This window comes from Sceloporus occidentalis, unplaced genomic scaffold (assembly GCF_023333645.1).
Source record: "Sceloporus occidentalis isolate IW3139 unplaced genomic scaffold, rSceOcc1.0.p SCAF_2, whole genome shotgun sequence".
NCBI lineage: Eukaryota > Metazoa > Chordata > Lepidosauria > Squamata > Phrynosomatidae > Sceloporus > Sceloporus occidentalis.
In genome coordinates this window covers 141,295,499-141,316,699 of record NW_028316982.1, presented here as the reverse complement: position 1 = coordinate 141,316,699, position 21,201 = coordinate 141,295,499, and the positions used below count along the sequence as shown (strand labels likewise).

At 45.3% G+C, this 21,201-nt stretch overlaps 1 protein-coding gene across 1 annotated transcript in view; it reads left to right on the top strand.

The window, feature by feature from the left end:
- The window catches only part of LOC149319086 (uncharacterized), a 59,840-nt gene that overhangs the window by 15,443 nt on the left and 23,196 nt on the right, over positions 1-21,201 (top strand). The gene's annotated exons all lie outside the window — the stretch shown is intronic.

Below are 21,201 nucleotides of genomic sequence, written 5' to 3'. Positions count from 1 at the left end.
CTTCCACTCTCCTCTGTACTTCGTACCATGCAATCTAAAGTAAGGTTACAGGAAATTTGAAAGCTTACCAGTTCTGTGATATTTTTGTAGCCTAAATACCCTAAAGACACTAGACCTCACCTGTTCTTGGAAGTTAATCAAGATTAACCTTAGTTAGTACTTGGGTGGGAGACTGCCAATAAATATCAGATACAGAAGGTGTAGTTTAGTGGTTTGAGCATTGGACTATGATTCTGGAGATTAGAGTTCAGTTCCCCTATCAGCCATGGAGACTCACTGGATAAACCTGAGTGAGTTACATACTCTCAGCCTTGGGAGAAAAAAAGTATCCTATGGCTGAAGCAGTTGGCTGAACTTGTTAATTCACTACTATAACACTCCCACCCCACACACCTTTTTGGAAAGCATATTATATATATGTATGTCAAAGATATTTCCAAGAAAAGACATTTAACATTAGCATAGAAGGTTTTTAGGACTTCTTGTTCTGGAACTGATGAGTGTGAAATCATTAATAATAACAAGAATAACCAATGCATCAGAAGCATAAAGTACTATTCATTCTGTTATGCTGTTACCAAGCAAACTGTAACTATAGGACTTAATGAGGTCATGTTTATGGTTTTTATAGTTTTATTTCTTTATATGCAGAACTTTAGCTCAGCTGTATATTTCATGTGAACTACTGTCAAGCTTGCCCTATTATTTTCAGACGTACACAAAAAGCTCTGCTGTTTTCTTTATTGTGTTAATTGCTCAATACATTGTTTAGAGAATTAGGCTGTTTTTGCAAGCAACTTGAAAAATTGCTTTAATTATTACTCACAAACACGAACATTTGCAACTGCCTGGTCTATCCACTCCACTGTTCCTTACTTTGAGATCGAAACTGGACGGAATGTTAAATGTGGCTTTGAATGTAATGTTCTGTATTTTTTGAAGTTCTTTTTTTAAAAAATACAAATAGCATCAACAATTACTGGGGTTACAGGAAGTGAAAATATTTTAACTCTCTCCTGCCCTGAAATTGTCTTAAGCAAAATTACCCAAATAAAAAAGGTTGATGTGGAAGGTCCCATTAACTAGGTGAATACAGGGTTTTCTTTTTTAATGATGCATTTTTAATAATGGTTTAATCTTCTCTTTGTTTTAACTAAATTCTTTAAGTTTACATTGTCTTTGTTTTAATTTTGATATTCATACCACATTTAATATTACCAGCACACCAAGTACTATTTTTGGGAGAGAGGTGGGGTATAAGTCTGAGGAAGGAAGGTGTGGTTTGTTTTTAGAGGAAATTACTCACTGACCCCAATGAGGTATTTCTCATAAATTGAATAGTAGAATGATGAATTCTTACTCTGTGTTGCTGATAAAGTAGAAGAGTTAGGAAATGAATCAAGGGCCTTTTGTAGATGCGGTGGCTGTTGGCTTTAATGTGAATGGGTCACTGTTTGTTTTATACATAGATGCAAGTCATTTCTTGCAAAAATGTCTCTTCTGCTTTTTTGACCTTAGGCTAAGTGGGCTGGGCCTGAAATTCCCTAAGCAAGCCTCAGATGCTGGGTTGTTCAGATTCCTAGAGAAAGGAGAAAACCTGAGATGCAACATAGGAGCTGTACAGACTGGCACAAAATGATGGCATCAGGCTGGAGTGGGGGGATGGTGACCGCACACTGGTCATCTCTTCTCCTCCTTGATGCCGGCATCACACTGCATGCCCAACTGGACAGTGGGTGGCATCACACTGTTTCTTTGGCACAGCATATAGATGTGCTGTGCCAAAGAATCATTGAAAAGCTGCCATGGTGGTGGCAAGTACAGCTTTTTGCTGGCTCTAAAAGGAGTGGCATTTTGTTGTTTCGTTTAGAGCTGGCAAAGCACTGGATTGGGGCCATGGTATGAGGTTGCTGTAGCCCCAGTACAGCGCTGAAAGGGGAAGTGGGATGCCGCTCTATTGGGGTGGTCTGTAGAGCCCTATAGTCCTGCAGATAACTGCATGGCAAGCTGACTAGTGGTGAGAGTTATATCTTTGCTACAGGTATGGTTTAGACATGTTGCTGATTACCTGGGAGGTAAGCTAGGCCCATTTCTATTCTGTTCCATTCCATTTGGATTTACATGTGAATAAACAACTGCAAGATGGGTTTTTATTTCTTTTCTATCACTGCTGTAAACAACCTTATTCTTTGCTCTAATTATTTCAAATAATGTTTTATTACATGCTGTGAGACAGAAAAAACAACAACATTATTTTTGCAGATGATCAGTTTAATTCTACAAAGATATTGGATGAGTCATTCAATGCATGGTTCATTAGTCTTCTGCAGTGTGCATGTGACTTCCAAGGCCTAATTCTTTGTCTCATCCTATCTAAAGTAAACCCACTGTATAAATTGAAGTTACATAAGGGTTGATTTGCCATGCTCCTTTTGATTCAATGAGTCTGCTATAGTTGGGACTAACAGTTGGATTAAAAGCTGGTTTTCCAAATCAGTACAAGAAATTAAACTATGCTTTGCTATCCTAGTTTGTAGGAGTTGCTTCAAACACAGATTTGGACATTATAGAATACCAACAAGTATTATAATAAAACAGAAGAGAGAAGGGAAGAGAAAAGAGGAGAGAGGAAAAAGTATACCTGAGGTCATTGCTTGTCCCAAGTCTTTTAAACCAAAACTTGGAGGATTGGAAATATGATCTCCATATGGAACCTATGTCTATGTCAGTTCACAAAATATCTCATGGTTTTCCTGAAACTAAGAATATCCAATCTTCTTGTAATCCTTTGTTATGAATGTTCAGCGTTTGTTCAGATTTCTAAATGTGGAAATACATATTACTGCAGCTGGATGGCTGATGTTTTCTACACATTCTATCTCTGTCCCTTAAAACGAAAGAACTGGGGTAACCAAATTTGTACCATTGCAACCTACTTTTGCCCTGCCATTCTGTTTGAATGGATTTATGGTGGTTTTATCTCACACAAAGAATGATATATTCTTCTATATTATTTCTGTGTCTGTTTGTTTGGTGAAAGAGAGAATACAGATTTTATCACTATTTCTGCTATAAAAGGCTATGTCATATTTTCTACCACATAATCCTTTTTTGATACATATATTTATAAGAGTTTCCAGCAGAACTGTGTATATTATATAAAGCCCCTGTCGTCAAGAAAAACAACTTTCTGGAAAGCAAAATGAATATTGCTTTCACACATTGGAGACAATCAGTAGCCTAAAAGGCTAAGAGATCTCTGTATTAGTTTGTGCATGCTAGACTGACTAGGTTTTAAGGGATTCTGGCCATCAGAACAATTGCCCTTTATGTATCACACTTTGCTCTAGTGCTACCCACAGGGTGATGCAACTCCATTTATACCAGAAGTTCATACTTAACTCATACTCACACAACCATCAATCATGATTTAGCTTTTGCTTGCTTTTTGTGATACAATCAAAAAATATTTTGTACCATCACAAAATTGAGTATCCTGTGGATGTATAGTGATAACATGGTCAATTAAATCTATTTCATTTCCAGGTTATAACATAATAAATTGTGGAAAGGCTGTAGGTCAAAGCACTGCAAAGAAACTGGTTATTATTAAAGGTATTACAAGATTCCCCCTTCCACTTATTTCCTTTGTTTTTACACTTATCCAGAAAAGCCTTAATCTGCACACAATTGTTCCTCCTGAAGTACAAAAAGGATGCTTGTAAGGATAAGGACCTTTTTAGTTGCTGAATCTCCACTTTTAGTTGTACAATTCTCTGTATAGGATTGATAAGAAAGCTCCTTAATGGCTTTCTGAAAAGCTGACAAAGGGGTTGTGCAGACATCCCTGAAGGGATGGCCTCCGGCCACCACTTTTACAGCCAGATCAGGGTCATGGCAACCACATGCTGTGTCCCCAATCTGGCCTTTCCAGACATGAAAATGAGCTGCAAAAAAACAGCTCCTTCTTGTTCCCTAGAAAGCGCATGATAGCTGCAGCACCTCAGCTTTATGGTGCTCCTTAGGTGCTGCATTGTGTGGACACAGTGTCAGAGGAATTCTGTGAGGCTACATGCCTTATGGTGTGGCATGCTGCATCACACCACCCTAATATCTATCTCTCCTTACTGTCACCCTCCTAACCAAGAGGACCTGAGGGTCATTCCAACTGTGCCACAAACCCTGTCTCTGCTCCTGTGCAATGCCAGGTCTATTAATAACAAGTCCCACATCATCCACGATTTGCTAGCTGATAGCAATTGTGACCTGGCTTGCATTACTGAAACCTGGCTTGGGCCTGAGGGGGATGCTGTGTGGGCGCAGGCCCTCCCTGCTGGGTTTTCAGTGAAGGACCAGTCCAGGTTAGGTGGGCGGGGGGGGTGTTGCCTTGGTACATAAGAACACCTTGTCTCTCACCAGGAACCACATCTGTCAAACTTCCTTTATCGAGTGTATTTACTTGACCCTGAAGGCCAGGGACAGTCTAGGGATTTTGTTGGTGTATCGGCCACCCCGTGCGCTAACAGACTCCCTTAACGAGCTGACACAGCTGGTCGCGGAGCTGATGCTGGAAACACCCAGGCTACTTGTCCTGGGCGACTTCAACATCCCCTTCGCGGCCAACTATATTCCATCCGGTGCAGCTCGGGAATTCATGGATACCATGGCGGCCATGGGCCTGTCCCAATTGGTCTCGGGTCCGACGCATTTTGCGGGTAATACACTTGATTTGGTCTTTTGTACGGATGTGGAAAATCCGTGGGTGGTAATAACTAACATTTCCGCCCTGTCATGGATGGATCACTTCCTGGTGGAGGCAAAAATCAAGGCTTCTACCCAGATCTCCCCCGGGGGTGGTGGACCTATTAGAATGGTCCACCCTCGAAGGTTGATGGAACCCAAAAGGTTCCAGGAAGCCTTAGAGGGGCACATGGTTGGAAATGACGGCGACTCTGTTGATGCCCTGACTGGTATCTGGGATACCGGTCTCTCTAGGGCTATACACAGGATCGCTCCCAAGCGCCCTCTCAGGCCTGCTTCCAAACGAAAGCCCTGGTATATGGAAGACCTCCGGGCAAGGAAGCGGGTCCTGCGACGGCTAGAGCACCGCTGGCGGAAACACCTACGCTTAGCCGACAAGGCTCTCCTAGACCGCCTTTTGGAGGACTATGGAGAGGTGATACGAGCAGCTAAGAACTCGTTCTATGGTGCTCGCGTCACGTCCGCGGAGTCACGTCCAGCAGAGTTGTTCAGGGTAGTCAGGGAGCTAACTCAGCTCCCTCCTGCCCTGAACCAGATCCTTGAACCTTCAAAGGCCTGCTGTGACCAATTTAACAACTTCTTCGCAGATAAAACCTCTCGGATAAGCGAGGGTCTTAACGCCGGCATTAGGGCAGAATCTAGAGTAGAGGCATCCAGAGCCTCCGTGGACTCCATTAAACTGGATCAGTTTGAGTCGGTTAGTACCGATGATGTGGACAAGATCCTTGGAAGTGTTCGGAAGACAACCTGTTCTCTCGATCCCTGTCCCTCATGGCTAGCGGCTCAGGGGGGACCGGTGGTAACTTCACTGTTACACCGGATCATAAATACATCTTTGAGGGACGGGCAATTTCCATCCAGTTTAAAATTGGCCATTGTAAAACCGCTGCTTAAAAAGCCCTCCCTCGACCCCCTGATGCATAATAATTATCGGCCAGTTTCGCTATTGCCATTTCTGGGGAAGGTGATCGAGAGGGCGGTTGCAATCCAGCTTCAATCGATCTTGGATGAAACTGATTATCTGGACCCATTTCAAACTGGCTTTCGGGCGGGCTACGGGGTTGAGACGGCCATGGTCGCCTTGGTCTATGATCTCCATCTGGGCATCGACAGGGGAAGCGTGTCCCTGTTGGTGCTCTTGGACATCTCAGCGGCTTTCGATACCATAGACCATGGTATCCTTCTGGAGCGCCTGGTAGAGGTGGGGATCGGTGGCACTGCGCTCCAGTGGTTCCGATCCTACCTCTCAGGGAGGTTCCAGATGGTGCAGCTGGGAGACGTGTGCTCCGATAAGAGGGCCCTTACATCTGGGGTCCCTCAAGGAGCCATTCTGTCTCCCATGCTTTTCAACATTTACATGAAACTGCTGGGAGAGATCATCCAGAGACATGGGGCGCAGGGTTATCAGTACGCTGATGACACCCAAATAGTCTTCTCTATGTCTCCGACTGATGCAGTGACTGGGGATGGTGTCTCTCCTCTCGTGGCCTGTCTGGAGTCAGTAATGGGCTGGATGAGGGAAAACCGACTCAGTCTGAATCCAGAGAAAACGGAGGTACTCGTGATAGGTTCCCCCGGCCCGGGAATGGTGGTGGTTCCACCTGTCCTGAATGGGATCACGCTTCCTGTGAAGGACTCCGTGTGCAGTCTGGGGGTGCTCCTTGATTCGTCGCTCCACCTTACATCTCAGGTGGATGCGACAGTCAGGAGCGCCTGTTATCAGCTTCGGCTGATTCGCCAGCTGCGTCCCTACCTGGGCCGGAGGGACCTTGAAACAGTAGTACATGCTCTGGTAACCTCTCGTTTGGATTTCTGCAATGCGCTCTACATGGGGCAACCCTTGTACCACACCCGGAAGCTACAACTAGTGCAGAATGTGGCAGCCAGACTGGTTACTGGTATATCCAGAGCCAGTCATATAACACCAGTGCTCAAAGATCTGCACTGGCTGCCTATTCGCTTCCGGGCACAATACAAGGTGTTGGTTATCACCTATAAAGCCCTAAATGGCTTGGGCCCAGGATACCTTGAGGACCGCCTCTCCCCATACAATCCGCCCCATACTCTCAGAACATCTGGGCAACAGCTATTGAGGGTTCCAGGGGCCAGATTAGCCTCCACATCAAGGAGGACTTTTACCATCTCGGCCCCGACCCTCTGGAACTCTCTGCCCATTGAGCTCCGCTCGGCCACCTCCCTGGTCCAGTTCAAGAAGGAGCTGAAGACTCTCTTGTTCACACAAGCATTCCCTGACACAGGCTTTAATCAGTCTCTTCCCCCCCTCTATGTCAGCAGTGACATGCTAGCTAGAATGTTTTTAATGTATATGCTTTTAATGTATTTGCTGTTTTTATTGTATGCATTGTATATGATTTTATGTTGTACACTGCCCTGGTTCATAGAAGGGCGGTATATAAATAAAATTTTTATTATTATTATTATAGGGGCAGAGCCGGGGCATGCGTCATATGGACACTACGCCTCGGCTCTGCCCCCAACCCGGTCTTTAAGGCCGGTCTGCAGGAATGCCTTCAGGCGTGGTTCTGTTTGATTTAATCTGCTAGTGAGTACAGACCATTTGAGGTTTTTCATCTATAATGCAGGCACTGATTGCTCTATTGATTTCCATTAACACATGGCACTCTACTTAGTCCTTGTGCATCTCCCTTTCTGTCAGGTCATGCTCTTAGATAATATGGTCACTAAGCTATGACATTAAGCCACATCCCCATCCACAAAATAGGAGATACAAAAGACTGCAGCAACTATAGGACCATAGCTCTATTCTCTCATGGAAGCAAAATCATACTCAAAATTCTGCAACATAGACTCCAACTATACATGGAGAGAGAACTCCCAGAGGTGCAAGCAAGATTCAAGAAAGGAAGAGGCATTAGGGACCACATTGCAAACATATGATGGCTAATGGAGTGCACCAAAGAATTCCAAAGGAAGATCAGCACATGCTTTATAGACTATAGCAAGGCCTTTGACTACGTAGATTATGAAAGACTATGGAACGCCCTTAAAGTCATGGGAGTGCCAACACATCTGATAATCCTAATGAAGAATCTTTACTCAGGACAGGAGGCCACTGTCAGAACAGAACACGGAGAAACAGAATGATTCTCAATTGGCAAAGGGGCCAGACAAGGCTGCATCCTCTCACCTTGTCTGTTCAACTTGTATGCAGAACATATTATAAGAAAAGCAGGATTTGACACAGAAGAAGGATGAGTGAAAATAGGAGGAAGAAATATCAACAGTCTAAGATACGCAGACGACACCATACTACTAGCCGAAAACATCACAGACTTGAAACAACTATTAAGGAAGATCAAGGAGGAAAGTGTAAAGGCAGACTTATTGTTGAACATAAAGAAAACAAAAATAATGACCACAGAAAATTTACAAAGATCCAACCTAGACATTGTGGAAATAGAAATAGTAAAAGAATTTTCATACCTGGGTCAAATATTGATCAGAGTGGGGACTACAGTCAAGAAACCATAAGAAGACTAAGAATGGAGAGGGTAGCTATGAGAAAATGAGAAAATATCCTAAAATGTAAATCATATAAGCCATTGTATTCCCTATTACCATGTATGGATGTGATAGCTAAACAGTTAAGAAAGCAGATAGGAGGGAAATTAATTCATTCGAGATGTGGTGCTGGAGAAGATTGCTGAGGTTACCATGGACAGCCAAGAAGTAAAAAAAAAATAGGTCCTAGAGCACATCAAACCAGAAATCTCTCTAGAAGCCAGGATGACAAGACTGAGGCTGTCATGTTTTGGCCACATTATGTAAATTTGCAGCGCTTCATAAATAAAGGTTAATAATAATAAAAGGTTAATTATTGGGGAAAAAATAATAGTGCTAGGAAAGGTAGAGGGAAGCAGAAAGAGAGGAAGGTCACATGGTAGATGGATGGACTTTATTAAGAAGGTCACTGATATGAATTTGCAGGACGTGAGAAGAGCAGTGCAGCATAGGGAGTCTTGGAGATGTCTCATCTACAGGGTCGCCATGGGTTGAGATGGACTCAAGGGTGGGTAACAACAACAACAACAACAACAACAACAAAACTATGACATTGTCCCTCATTGCACATGATTGTAGTTGGATAAATGGAGCCCATAACTTGTTAAGCTGGAAGCTGGTTAGTGGCTACCCATATATTCATACTCAGAGAGATAGCTAAATTTCCAATATAGTTCAAACCAGTCACCTTCGCTAGCTGCAGTTTTGTAATCCTTTTTTTTTTTTTTTTTTTTAAGAGAACTCCTTAAGAAAGGGACTTGGGCCCTATACAGACCAGCCCAAAAGGCCAGCCTGTGGACAGAGTTGGGGTGCAGTGTCCTGACAATGCACACCCTGACTCCTTTCCCAGGGTGCCATGATGCCGTGTGCCCCTCCAGATGGTGTGTGGCATCATGGCACACCTCTGGCGGTGTGTCAAGATAACACAGCACCGAATGGGGTGCCATGCAGCCATGCTGCCATGGCTGTGGTGCCCTTTTCAGGGCACAAAAGGAGCCAGCCATGAAAGAGGTGGCATCCTGCTGACCCTTAGGGTTGGCCTGTAGAGTGCCATAATTCAGCACCCTGGTAGACTCATGCTTTACAAACCAATGGTCTCAGATATATAGTTCTATGGCTCTTTCTTTTCCTTCCTTCCTTTTCTTCTTCTTTTTTATAAATTGCAATTACAGTCCACCCTCGCCTTATGTGGGGGATCCGTTCTGAACCCTCCCTCCACATAAGGCAAATTGAGTGTATTATCAAGCCCCATTCATTTGAACATGGTGTGCCCCTGCAGCACATGGCATGGCGCTCGCCCCATTGACCATATTAGGGCTCGCTGTCCATGTGACCTCAAGTCCGTGTATGGTTGGTCCACATATGGCATGGGCACATTTTACCTATAGCCCTCTGTTTTATCTGATAGTATTCATAATTACATTTTTGTGAGCAACTTTTAGTATACACTGCTACCTCGGGTTACGAAATTAATTCGTTCCGCTATTCCTTTCGTAAGCCGAAAATTTCGTAACCCGAAACACGTTTTCCATTGAAAATAACTAATGCGTTCTATGACCTCAGGCTGAACCTGCAAGTCAAAACAAACGCACAATAGAGGCCTATTCAGCTAAGTACCCTACAATACAAGTTGCCTGAGGCACTAAAGAGCTTAACAATGACTGGCAGGTCCATTCTAAACTTTCTAATGATCTTAACAATGACTGGCAGGTCCATTCTAAACTTTCTAAGGATCTTAACAATGACTGGCAGGTCCATTCTAAACTTTCTAAAGGATAAAGAAAAAAAGTTTTTTTCTTATCTTTGATGGTTCTGGCATCTCAGAGTGAGGCAGGAGGAGGAGGAGGAGCTCTCAAATCATCACACCCATGACCAAAGCAACCCCATGGTCACACTCTCTGGCCCACATCAAATCAAGGCCAAACATGCAAACCTCACATCCCACACTCTCAAATCATCACAGCCATGACCAAACCACCCCAGAACCCAAACTCAAAGGCCAGAAACCCCAAATCTAAAAAAGCAACCCCATGGTCACACTCTATGGCCCACATCAAATCAAGGCCAAACATGCAAACCTCACATCCCACACTCTCAAATCATCACACCCATGACCATACCACCCCAGAACCCAAACTCAAAGGCCAGAAACCCCAAATCTGAACATGCAACCCCAAAGTCACACTCTCTGGCCCACATCAAATCAAGGCCAAACATGCAAACCTCACATCCCACACTCTCAAATCATCACACCCATGACCATACCACCCCAGAACCCAAACTCAAAGGCCAGAAACCCCAAATCTGAACATGCCACCCCAAGGTCACACTCTCTGGCCCACATCAAATCAAGGCCAAACATGCAAACCTCACATCCCACACTCTCAAATCATCACACCCATGACCATACCACCCCAGAACCCAAACCCAAAGGCCAGAAACCCCAAATCTGAACATGCCACCCCATGGTCAGGCCCATTCTAAAGGATAAAGAAAAAAAAGTGTTTTTCTTATCTTTGCTGGTCTTGGCATCAGAGTGAGGCAGGAGAAGGAGGAGGAGGAGCTCTCAAATCATCATAGCCATGACCAAAGCAACCCCAAATCTAAAAAAGCAACCCCATGGTCACACTCTCTGGCCCACATCAAATCAAGGCCAAACATGCAAACCTCACATCCCACACTCTCAAATCATCACACCCATGACCATACCACCCCAGAACCCAAACCCAAAGGCCAGAAACCCCAAATCTGAACATGCCACCCCAAAGTCACACTCTCTGGCCCACATCAAATCAAGGCCAAACATGCAAACCTCACATCCCACACTCTCAAATCATCACACCCATGACCATACCACCCCAGAACCCAAACTCAAAGGCCAGAAACCCCAAATCTGAACATGCAACCCCAAAGTCACACTCTCTGGCCCACATCAAATCAAGGCCAAACATGCAAACCTCACATCCCACACTCTCAAATCATCACACCCATGACCATACCACCCCAGAACCCAAACTCAAAGGCCAGAAACCCCAAATCTGAACATGCCACCCCAAGGTCACACTCTCTGGCCCACATCAAATCAAGGCCAAACTTGCAAAAATCGATGCCCACACTTTGAAAACATCACAGCCATGACCAAACCACCCCAGAACCCAAACTCAAAGGCCAGAAACCCCAAATCTGAACATGCCACCCCATGGTCACACTCTCTGGCCCACATCAAATCAAGGCCAAACATGCAAAAATCGATGCCCACACTTTGAAATCATCACACCCATGACCATACCACCCCAGAACCCAAACCCAAAGGCCAGAAACCCCAAATCTGAACATGCCACCCCAAGGTCACACTCTCTGGCCCACATCAAATCAAGGCCAAACTTGCTAAAATCGATGCCCACACTTTGAAAACATCACAGCCATGACCAAACCACCCCAGAACCCAAACTCAAAGGCCAGAAACCCCAAATCTGAAAATGCCACCCCAAAGTCACACTCTCTGGCCCACATCAAATCAAGGCCAAACATGCAAAAATCGATGCCCACACTCTCAAATCATCACACCCATGACCATACCACCCCAGAACCCAAACCCAAAGGCCAGAAACCCCAAATCTGAACATGCCACCCCAAGGTCACACTCTCTGGCCCACATCAAATCAAGGCCAAACTTGCAAAAATCGATGCCCACACTTTGAAAACATCACAGCCATGACCAAACCACCCCAGAACCCAAACCCAAAGGCCAGAAACCCCAAATCTGAAAATGCCACCCCAAAGTCACACTCTCTGGCCCACATCAAATCAAGGCCAAACATGCAAACCTCACATCCCACACTCTCAAATCATCACACCCATGACCATACCACCCCAGAACCCAAACTCAAAGGCCAGAAACCCCAAATCTGAACATGCCACCCCAAGGTCACACTCTCTGGCCCACATCAAATCAAGGCCAAACTTGCAAAAATCGATGCCCACACTTTGAAAACATCACAGCCATGACCAAACCACCCCAGAACCCAAACTCAAAGGCCAGAAACCCCAAATCTGAACATGCCACCCCATGGTCAGGCCCATTCTAAAGGATAAAGAAAAAAAGTGTTTTTCTTATCTTTGCTGGTCTTGGCATCAGAGTGAGGCAGGAGAAGGAGGAGGAGGAGCTCTCAAATCATCATAGCCATGACCAAAGCAACCCCAAATCTGAACATGCCACCCCAAAGTCACACTCTCTGGCCCACATCAAATCAAGGCCAAACATGCAAACCTCACATCCCACACTCTCAAATCATCACAGCCATGACCATACCACCCCAGAACCAAAACCCAAAGGCCAGAAACCCCAAATCTGAACATGCCACCCCAAAGTCACACTCTCTGGCCCACATCAAATCAAGGCCAAACATGCAAACCTCACATCCCACACTCTCAAATCATCACACCCATGACCATACCACCCCAGAACCCAAACTCAAAGGCCAGAAACCCCAAATCTGAACATGCAACCCCAAAGTCACACTCTCTGGCCCACATCAAATCAAGGCCAAACATGCAAACCTCACATCCCACACTCTCAAATCATCACACCCATGACCATACCACCCCAGAACCCAAACTCAAAGGCCAGAAACCCCAAATCTGAACATGCCACCCCAAGGTCACACTCTCTGGCCCACATCAAATCAAGGCCAAACTTGCAAAAATCAATGCCCACACTTTGAAAACATCACAGCCATGACCAAACCACCCCAGAACCCAAACTCAAAGGCCAGAAACCCCAAATCTGAACATGCCACCCCATGGTCACACTCTCTGGCCCACATCAAATCAAGGCCAAACATGCAAACCTCACATCCCACACTCTCAAATCATCACACCCATGACCATACAGTACAAAAGTGTTTTTCTTATCTTTGCTGGTCTTGGCATCTGGTCCTGGCATCTCGGAGTGAGGCAGGAGGAGGAGGAGGAGGAGAGGGGCAGCCCAAAAAGCCAAATTTAAACCAATTCAAGCAATTTAACCACTTCAGCCAATTCAAGCAATTTAACCAATTCAGCCAATTTAGCCAATTCAAGCAATTTAACCAATTCTGCCAATTTAGCCAATTCAAGCAATTTAACCAATTCAGCCAATTTAGCCAATTCAAGCAATTTAACCAATTCAGCCAATTTAGCCAATGCCACCAATTTAACAAAGTTAACCATTTTTTAAAAAAGAATTTGGTGTTTTTTTTAAGGGTCACCTTTTTTTTAAGGGTCACCTTTTGCCTTCTTGGATGACGGTTCTCCCTCTCTAGTGAAGAACTGGTCCAAGGATGTCTGCTTTTGCCGGCCCTTAAGCAGGTTCTTAAAATGGCTAAGGCAGACATTATCAAAATGGGCAATGGCATGGCTGGTGAGCACCTTCTCAGGGTGGTGCTTCTCCACATATGAAGACACATTGTGGAATTGCCGCAAAATGTCTTTAATTTCTGCCGTTGGCAAAGATGCCCCCGCAGCCTCCTCCTCCTGGCCCCTGTCGAAATGGAGCACGTCTTCATCCACGGCCGAGTGTTGCATCGCCGCCAAGGCCTTCAGGTCCTCTGTTGTCAGGTCCTCGTTGTGCTCCTCGATGAGTTCCTCCACGTCCTCGTTGTCCACGTCGAGTCCCAGGGACCTTGCGATGGAGACGATCTCGTGCAGCTCTTCCTCTTCACCTGGCTCAGCACCCTCGGACTGTGACCCTTCCAAGGAAGAAGCATCAGGCCACAGCTTCCTCCACGCAGCAATCAGGTTGCGCCTGGTGATCTCCTGCCAGGCCAAGTCCACCATCTTCAAGCACACCACGATATCAAAATGCTGCTTCCAGAACTCTCGAAGGGTCAGCTGTGTGCTCTCTGTCACATCGAAGCAACGCTTGAACATGTGCTTGGTGTAGATCTTCTTGAAGTTGGCGATCACCTGCTGGTCCATGGGTTGCAAGAGGGAGGTCGTGTTGGGTGGCAGAAACTGGACCTTGATGAAGGAGAACTCCGCGAGGATGTCCTTCTCCAGGCCATGCGGGTGCGCAGGAGCATTGTCCAAGAGGAGGAGGCACTTCAAGGGCAAATCTTCTTCCTCCAGGTACCGCTTCACTGTCGGGGCGAAGACACTGTTGATCCACTCGACGAAAAGGAGGCGTGTGACCCATGCGCGGCCATTGGAGCGCCACATCACTGGCAACCTGTCCTTCTGGATGTTGTGTGCCTTGAAAGCCCTTGGATTTTCGGAGTGGTACACCAACAGGGGCTTGACCTTACAGTCCCCGCTGGCATTGGCACACAACGCAAGTGTGAAGCGGTCCTTCATAGGCTTGTGGCCTGGCTGTCTCCTCTCCTCCTGGGTGATGTAGGTGCGGCGAGGCATCTTCTTCCAGAAGAGGCCCGTCTCGTCGCAGTTGAAGACTTGCTGTGGGACGTAGCCTTCCTCCTCCACCATGGCCTTGAACGCGACGACGAATGCTTCGGCGGCCTGGTGGTCTGCGCTGGACGCCTCGCCGTGACGGACGACAGAGTGGATCCCGGTCCTCTTCTTGAACTTCTCGAACCAGCCACGTGATGCTTTGAAGTCCGGGGTGGCTGGCTCCTCCTGCGAAGAAGTTCCTTCGCCTGCCTCCCTGCTGGCCAGGTCTTCGAAAATGGTGATGGCCTTCTCGCAGATGACCGAGGTGGTCACAGTGTCCCCGACTCGCTCCTTTTCCTTGATCCAGAGGAGAAGCAGGCGCTCCATCTCCTCGTGCTTCGGTGTCCTCTGCTTGGCGATCGTCGTCACGCCTTTCGCTGGAGCCACAACAGCTCTGATGGCCTCCTTCTGCTTGAGGACAGTGCCAATTGTCGAAGGGTTTCGTCCATACTCCTTGGCAATGTCCACCAAGCGCACGCCCCTCTCGTGCTTGGCGATGATGTCCTTCTTGTCCTCCAAGGACAAGGGAGCCCTCTTCTTCTTCTCACCGCTTGGCTTGGGAGCCATAGCTCAAGCCTAAAAAGGACAAAAGGCACAGGCACTGAGCAAAAGCCACAATTGGAAACCACCCCCACCCCCATGGTCACACTCTCTGGCCCAAACTTGCAAAAGTCCCACCCCACACTCTCAAATCATCACAGCCATGGCCAAAGCACACAAGAACACAAGCCCATAGGCCAGAAACCCAAAATCTGAAAATGCCACCCTATGGTGGGACTCTCTGGCCCACATGGGACCATGGCCAAAGTTTCAAAACCCACACTCCACACTTTGAAAACAGAAAAAGGCAAGCCAGCATGTGAAGCCCATAATCCACACATCAGAGCATGCCACCCTAAAAGGAAAAAAGCCAAAAAAAAGGCAAGCCAGCATGTGAAGCCCATAATCCACACATCAGAGCATGCCACCCTAAAAGGAAAAAAGCCAAAAAAAAGGCAAGCCAGCATGTGAAGCCCATAATCCACACATCAGAGCATGCCACCCTAAAAGGAAAAAAGCCAAAAAAAAGGCAAGCCAGCATGTGAAGCCCATAATCCACAAATCAGAGCATGCCACCCTAAAAGGAAAAAAGCCAAAAAAAAGGCAAGCCAGCATGTGAAGCCCATAATCCACACATCTGAACATGCCACCCTAAAAGGAAAAAAGCCAAAAAAAAGGCAAGCCAGCATGTGAAGCCCATAATCCACAAATCAGAGCATGCCACCCTAAAAGGAAAAAAGCCAAAAAAAAGGCAAGCCAGCATGTGAAGCCCATAATCCACACATCTGAACATGCCACCCTAAAAGGAAAAAAGCCAAAAAAAAGGCAAGCCAGCATGTGAAGCCCATAATCCACACATCTGAACATGCCACCCTAAAAGGAAAAAAGCCAAAAAAAAGGCAAGCCAGCATGTGAAGCCCATAATCCACACATCTGAACATGCCACCCTAAAAGGAAAAAAGCCAAAAAAAAGGCAAGCCAGCATGTGAAGCCCATAATCCACAAATCAGAGCATGCCACCCTAAAAGGAAAAAAGCCAAAAAAAAGGCAAGCCAGCATGTGAAGCCCATAATCCACAAATCAGAGCATGCCACCCTAAAAGGAAAAAAGCCAAAAAAAAGGCAAGCCAGCATGTGAAGCCCATAATCCACACATCTGAACATGCCACCCTAAAAGGAAAAAAGCCAAAAAAAAGGCAAGCCAGCATGTGAAGCCCATAATCCACACATCTGAACATGCCACCCTAAAAGGAAAAAAGCCAAAAAAAAGGCAAGCCAGCATGTGAAGCCCATAATCCACACATCTGAACATGCCACCCTAAAAGGAAAAAAGCCAAAAAAAAGGCAAGCCAGCATGTGAAGCCCATAATCCACAAATCAGAGCATGCCACCCTAAAAGGAAAAAAGCCAAAAAAAAGGCAAGCCAGCATGTGAAGCCCATAATCCACAAATCAGAGCATGCCACCCTAAAAGGAAAAAAGCCAAAAAAAAGGCAAGCCAGCATGTGAAGCCCATAATCCACACATCTGAACATGCCACCCTAAAAGGAAAAAAGCCAAAAAAAAGGCAAGCCAGCATGTGAAGCCCATAATCCACACATCTGAACATGCCACCCTAAAAGGAAAAAAGCCAAAAAAAAGGCAAGCCAGCATGTGAAGCCCATAATCCACACATCTGAACATGCCACCCTAAAAGGAAAAAAGCCAAAAAAAAGGCAAGCCAGCATGTGAAGCCCATAATCCACAAATCAGAGCATGCCACCCTAAAAGGAAAAAAGCCAAAAAAAAGGCAAGCCAGCATGTGAAGCCCATAATCCACACATCTGAACATGCCACCCTAAAAGGAAAAAAGCCAAAAAAAAGGCAAGCCAGCATGTGAAGCCCATAATTCACACATCTGAACATGCCACCCTAAAAGGAAAAAAGCCAAAAAAAAGGCAAGCCAGCATGTGAAGCCCATAATCCACACATCTGAACATGCCACCGTAAAAGGAAAAAAGCCAAAAAAAAGGCAAGCCAGCATGTGAAGCCCATAATCCACAAATCAGAGCATGCCACCCTAAAAGGAAAAAAGCCAAAAAAAAGGCAAGCCAGCATGTGAAGCCCATAATCCACACATCTGAACATGCCACCCTAAAAGGAAAAAAGCCAAAAAAAAGGCAAGCCAGCATGTGAAGCCCATAATCCACACATCTGAACATGCCACCCTAAAAGGAAAAAAGCCAAAAAAAAGGCAAGCCAGCATGTGAAGCCCATAATCCACAAATCAGAGCATGCCACCCTAAAAGGAAAAAAGCCAAAAAAAAGGCAAGCCAGCATGTGAAGCCCATAATCCACAAATCAGAGCATGCCACCCTAAAAGGAAAAAAGCCAAAAAAAGGCAAGCCAGCATGTGAAGCCCATAATCCACACATCTGAACATGCCACCCTAAAAGGAAAAAAGCCAAAAAAAAGGCAAGCCAGCATGTGAAGCCCATAATCCACAAATCAGAGCATGCCACCCTAAAAGGAAAAAAGCCAAAAAAAAGGCAAGCCAGCATGTGAAGCCCATAATCCACACATCTGAACATGCCACCCTAAAAGGAAAAAAGCCAAAAAAAAGGCAAGCCAGCATGTGAAGCCCATAATCCACACATCTGAACATGCCACCCTAAAAGGAAAAAAGCCAAAAAAAAGGCAAGCCAGCATGTGAAGCCCATAATCCACACATCTGAACATGCCACCCTAAAAGGAAAAAAGCCAAAAAAAAGGCAAGCCAGCATGTGAAGCCCATAATCCACACATCTGAACATGCCACCCTAAAAGGAAAAAAGCCAAAAAAAAGGCAAGCCAGCATGTGAAGCCCATAATCCACAAATCAGAGCATGCCACCCTAAAAGGAAAAAAGCCAAAAAAAAGGCAAGCCAGCATGTGAAGCCCATAATCCACACATCTGAACATGCCACCCTAAAAGGAAAAAAGCCAAAAAAAAGGCAAGCCAGCATGTGAAGCCCATAATCCACACATCTGAACATGCCACCCTAAAAGGAAAAAAGCCAAAAAAAAGGCAAGCCAGCATGTGAAGCCCATAATCCACACATCTGAACATGCCACCCTAAAAGGAAAAAAGCCAAAAAAAAGGCAAGCCAGCATGTGAAGCCCATAATCCACAAATCAGAGCATGCCACCCTAAAAGGAAAAAAGCCAAAAAAAAGGCAAGCCAGCATGTGAAGCCCATAATCCACAAATCAGAGCATGCCACCCTAAAAGGAAAAAAGCCAAAAAAAAGGCAAGCCAGCATGTGAAGCCCATAATCCACACATCTGAACATGCCACCCTAAAAGGAAAAAAGCCAAAAAAAAGGCAAGCCAGCATGTGAAGCCCATAATCCACACATCTGAACATGCCACCCTAAAAGGAAAAAAGCCAAAAAAAAGGCAAGCCAGCATGTGAAGCCCATAATCCACACATCTGAACATGCCACCCTAAAAGGAAAAAAGCCAAAAAAAAGGCAAGCCAGCATGTGAAGCCCATAATCCACAAATCAGAGCATGCCACCCTAAAAGGAAAAAAGCCAAAAAAAAGGCAAGCCAGCATGTGAAGCCCATAATCCACACATCTGAACATGCCACCCTAAAAGGAAAAAAGCCAAAAAAAAGGCAAGCCAGCATGTGAAGCCCATAATCCACACATCTGAACATGCCACCCTAAAAGGAAAAAAGCCAAAAAAAAGGCAAGCCAGCATGTGAAGCCCATAATCCACACATCTGAACATGCCACCGTAAAAGGAAAAAAGCCAAAAAAAAGGCAAGCCAGCATGTGAAGCCCATAATCCACAAATCAGAGCATGCCACCCTAAAAGGAAAAAAGCCAAAAAAAAGGCAAGCCAGCATGTGAAGCCCATAATCCACACATCTGAACATGCCACCCTAAAAGGAAAAAAGCCAAAAAAAAGGCAAGCCAGCATGTGAAGCCCATAATCCACACATCTGAACATGCCACCCTAAAAGGAAAAAAGCCAAAAAAAAGGCAAGCCAGCATGTGAAGCCCATAATCCACAAATCAGAGCATGCCACCCTAAAAGGAAAAAAGCCAAAAAAAAGGCAAGCCAGCATGTGAAGCCCATAATCCACACATCTGAACATGCCACCCTAAAAGGAAAAAAGCCAAAAAAAAGGCAAGCCAGCATGTGAAGCCCATAATCCACACATCTGAACATGCCACCCTAAAAGGAAAAAAGCCAAAAAAAAGGCAAGCCAGCATGTGAAGCCCATAATCCACAAATCAGAGCATGCCACCCTAAAAGGAAAAAAGCCAAAAAAAAGGCAAGCCAGCATGTGAAGCCCATAATCCACAAATCAGAGCATGCCACCCTAAAAGGAAAAAAGCCAAAAAAAAGGCAAGCCAGCATGTGAAGCCCATAATCCACAAATCAGAGCATGCCACCCTAAAAGGAAAAAAGCCAAAAAAAAGGCAAGCCAGCATGTGAAGCCCATAATCCACACATCTGAACATGCCACCCTAAAAGGAAAAAAGCCAAAAAAAAGGCAAGCCAGCATGTGAAGCCCATAATCCACACATCTGAACATGCCACCCTAAAAGGAAAAAAGCCAAAAAAAAGGCAAGCCAGCATGTGAAGCCCATAATCCACACATCTGAACATGCCACCCTAAAAGGAAAAAAGCCAAAAAAAAGGCAAGCCAGCATGTGAAGCCCATAATCCACAAATCAGAGCATGCCACCCTAAAAGGAAAAAAGCCAAAAAAAAGGCAAGCCAGCATGTGAAGCCCATAATCCACACATCTGAACATGCCACCCTAAAAGGAAAAAAGCCAAAAAAAAGGCAAGCCAGCATGTGAAGCCCATAATCCACACATCTGAACATGCCACCCTAAAAGGAAAAAAGCCAAAAAAAAGGCAAGCCAGCATGTGAAGCCCATAATCCACACATCTGAACATGCCACCGTAAAAGGAAAAAAGCCAAAAAAAAGGCAAGCCAGCATGTGAAGCCCATAATCCACAAATCAGAGCATGCCACCCTAAAAGGAAAAAAGCCAAAAAAAAGGCAAGCCAGCATGTGAAGCCCATAATCCACACATCTGAACATGCCACCCTAAAAGGAAAAAAGCCAAAAAAAAGGCAAGCCAGCATGTGAAGCCCATAATCCACACATCTGAACATGCCACCCTAAAAGGAAAAAAGCCAAAAAAAAGGCAAGCCAGCATGTGAAGCCCATAATCCACAAATCAGAGCATGCCACCCTAAAAGGAAAAAAGCCAAAAAAAAGGCAAGCCAGCATGTGAAGCCCATAATCCACACATCTGAACATGCCACCCTAAAAGGAAAAAAGCCAAAAAAAAGGCAAGCCAGCATGTGAAGCCCATAATCCACACATCTGAACATGCCACCCTAAAAGGAAAAAAGCCAAAAAAAAGGCAAGCCAGCATGTGAAGCCCATAATCCACACATCTGAACATGCCACCCTAAAAGGAAAAAAGCCAAAAAAAAGGCAAGCCAGCATGTGAAGCCCATAATCCACAAATCAGAGCATGCCACCCTAAAAGGAAAAAAGCCAAAAAAAAGGCAAGCCAGCATGTGAAGCCCATAATCCACAAATCAGAGCATGCCACCCTAAAAGGAAAAAAGCCAAAAAAAAGGCAAGCCAGCATGTGAAGCCCATAATCCACACATCTGAACATGCCACCCTAAAAGGAAAAAAGCCAAAAAAAAGGCAAGCCAGCATGTGAAGCCCATAATCCACACATCTGAACATGCCACCCTAAAAGGAAAAAAGCCAAAAAAAAGGCAAGCCAGCATGTGAAGCCCATAATCCACACATCTGAACATGCCACCCTAAAAGGAAATAAGCCAAAAAAAAGGCAAGCCAGCATGTGAAGCCCATAATCCACAAATCAGAGCATGCCACCCTAAAAGGAAAAAAGCCAAAAAAAAGGCAA